At 47.3% G+C, this 3,147-nt stretch overlaps 1 pseudogene; it reads left to right on the top strand.

The window, feature by feature from the left end:
- The first annotated feature begins 2,431 nt into the window (after positions 1 to 2,431).
- On the top strand, positions 2,432 to 2,498 carry LOC138512389 (U6 spliceosomal RNA; annotated as a pseudogene).
- The last annotated feature ends 649 nt before the right edge of the window (positions 2,499 to 3,147 follow it).

The raw sequence follows: 3,147 nt of genomic DNA, 5'->3' as shown, positions 1-3,147 counted from the left end.
ACAGGAAGTGATGTCATTTGACCACACCCCCACATGACTTCACAGGAAGTGGCCCCATAAAGCATTATCCCTCAGTACACTAAGAAAAATATAGTTACGATATCTGTGTGTATAGATCCATACTGTCAAATTACTGTGAATGCAAGCAGACGCCTAAGGCCAAATGACAATATGTTATTGTTTAGCACTTATGCTTAAGCTCTTTTTTATAGAACAAATATTCATACAATATCACGCAACCTGTGTTGGTACTCATTTATTGATCTCAGAAGGATGAAAGGCTGAGATGGCCTTGCTGGGATTCCAACCTGAAGTTCACACACACATTGCAGCAGCAAGCACTCAACCCACTGAGCTATCATATCGGCTATAACAAAATGAGCATTTATTCTGTAGTGGATACCATTAAACTGGTAGCTGAGATTTAACAGTAGACCAGTTAAGTTAATCTACAGGTCTGGTGCAAAATAGTGAAAGCAGCGCACTCACAGGACATACCATACTCTGAGCACTTGTTACCTCATACATGCAAACATCCCAAACAGCATACCAGGGAGATGGGAAAGATAGAAACATTACAACAAAGCATTCATTGTGGCACAATGAAGTCAATGGTCACTTGATGTGCTACGGAAGAGGCACACTGCTGTTGACGAGTAACCTCTCTAAAACATAGCAGGAGAACACTCAAGTGCACCTGTATGTGCAGCAGCCAACCCTCTCATTGTGTAATCATGCACACGAGAGCAATGTAATTACATTTCTGTGCCTTGAAGCTATAGAAATACATGTGACAAAGCAGGTATACATGCATATGCTTGCACCTTGCCTGTCCAGTAGGATGTGCGTTTCAAATTAGAAATGGAAATTATCAACTAAAAACGAGAGAAGCCGAGAGGAAGATGAGCGCAACAGAAGATATGTTAAGCTAGAGATCCTTCTGGAGGCTGCCATGTTGGCTCCGATGGGGGATTCATGAGAACAATGCATCAACAGATCAGTTCCTTCTGTCCTCTGTCTATGTTCTCTTTATGAAGAATTACCTTTAGTGGCATAGTTATTTTGGGATTTGGCACGGGAAATGTATGTGTGCACCTCTTTTATACGACTATCATGGCTTAGAACCTATGTAAACAGTTGTACATGTGATTTTTAATGTGTGTTCTTTTTTCACACAAAATCACTTCAGTGAGCTAATGTTGACACTTAAACACCTTTTATTAATTCACCCGCATCCAGAATAGTAGATTACAACTATTAAGTTATTGAATGGCTGAGATGGGTAATGCAACTACGAGCAGAGGAGCCCAGGACATGGTGCAGGGTCCACATTGAATCACAACAAAAGGAGCGGCTCCAGGCCCACGAGCCGCTCCTTTTGTTGCAATCATTGCATTTGCAACAACTGGCGCCACGCTGGCGCTACAACATCACTGGATGGGTCCAGGGCCAAGGGCACTGCCAGGTCAGCACGCCCACCTGATTCATTCATCAAAGAAAGGTAACACTTTCGTTTTACCTTTCTTTAATGAATGTATCCGCTGTGTGTCGTGAGGCATGAGCTGGCTGCTGAGCGGGTTGCAGCCTGCAGCCCGCAGGCAAGCCAGCCAGACCTGAGCACACCAGCCCACTTATAGCAGATGGCGGCACTGGCCCCAGGGGGCCTTGGATTCTGCCTACAGGCCAGTACGGCCCTGCCTCAAACTGAACATGCCCCCACCCAAGTAAACCCTCACAGGCACCCTGTCTTTTCTCTGGCTTGTGGTGGGAAAATTGTAATGCGTTCAGGCCCACATCACCCAGGTATTATGAAGGGAGGTGCCACTTTGCACGCAGCCTGGATCATAATCCGTTTCACCTGCATTATACCAACTCCACCTATGGGAGAAGAGGATGTCCCATTTATTTTAATAACTAAAGACCACTGCCGCCCCTGACACTTCTAATCGTTTAAGTGGCTTTTCACCTCAATACAAGTGACTTGGCAACTACCCCATGCCAACATCTTGCAAAGCGTCTTAGGCATGTTGGAATATAGACCGTAGTGTCTAAGCAGTATTGCCCACTTTACAAGCATGCTTACATTGTAATGTGTCAAGCCCTTAAACGTTGTACGTTAGGGTATTAAATGGCGCTTGCCCGCTTTTAGGTTCACGTAGTACTATGCATACTTGGTCATGTTTACAGTAGTTTCCATGCTCTTTGTAATGCCATCTTAACACCCGTAAATTAATATGTGACGTGCAGTACCACATGGATATTTTTGTATTATAATGTTCATGTCACTAATGGCACTCGTTCCACCCTAAACTGCCTGTGCGATACTGGTTTCCTGCTTTGTGCGTAGATTTGAATCAGAAAGCGAACACAAAAATGAGTTATTTCGAATTGCATTTAAAACCAGATCCATCAGAAAGCAGAGACTCCACTCCAGAAGATTAGCATGGCCCTGACTGCGCAAGGATGACACGCAAATTTGTGAAACGTTCCATATTTTTGGACACATGCACGGACAGAAATGACCTTTGCTCTGCCTCTGACAGTATCATTGCTGCTTAAAGCAGGTCGCGAGGGCACGGCACCAGCGCTGACCACGTCGCAGACATCCCGCCGGAGAAGCAGCAGGCAGCCAGGCTGGGTAAGAGAAGCCTGGCTGCCTACTGCTGCTCCAGCGCGTGTGCGACGTGGTTAGCAGTGCCAGTGGCCGTGTGCCCTCGCCTGCGGCATCGCCGCCGGGACCCTGGCTGCGCTGCTGGCTTTCAATAACAGTGCAGTGCACCCACACACCTGACACCCGCCTCGACCCACCCACCAGTAGTACTACTCACCTTCTTCAGTGGAGTGCTGGATGGACTGGACACAGAGTAGCAGGAGCAGCGAGCACGCGTTGACACATGCAACTACTAAATAAAAATGGAGGACCACAGAAGCGTCGCAGCACGCTCTGGCCACGCCCCCTCCTCCTCTGATTGGTTGACGGCCAGAGGTCGCAAGAGATTGACAGAGGTCGCTGGCCAATCGGCAGCGGTTGCTCTTGCAACCTCTGGCAACCCCCAAATGACGTCCCTTGGCCCCGTCATCCACACGGGTGCTGGAGCGCACATCACTGTGACAGATGCTTAAAGGGTCTGTCATTGTGAAAAAGAC

Source organism: Ambystoma mexicanum, chromosome 6p (genome assembly GCF_040938575.1).
Source record: "Ambystoma mexicanum isolate Mex_15411 chromosome 6p, UKY_AmexF1_1, whole genome shotgun sequence".
In the NCBI taxonomy this organism is placed as follows: Eukaryota; Metazoa; Chordata; class Amphibia; order Caudata; family Ambystomatidae; genus Ambystoma; species Ambystoma mexicanum.
The sequence above is the reverse complement of the archived record's forward strand: the minus strand, read 5'-3'. Positions and strand labels throughout refer to the sequence as shown.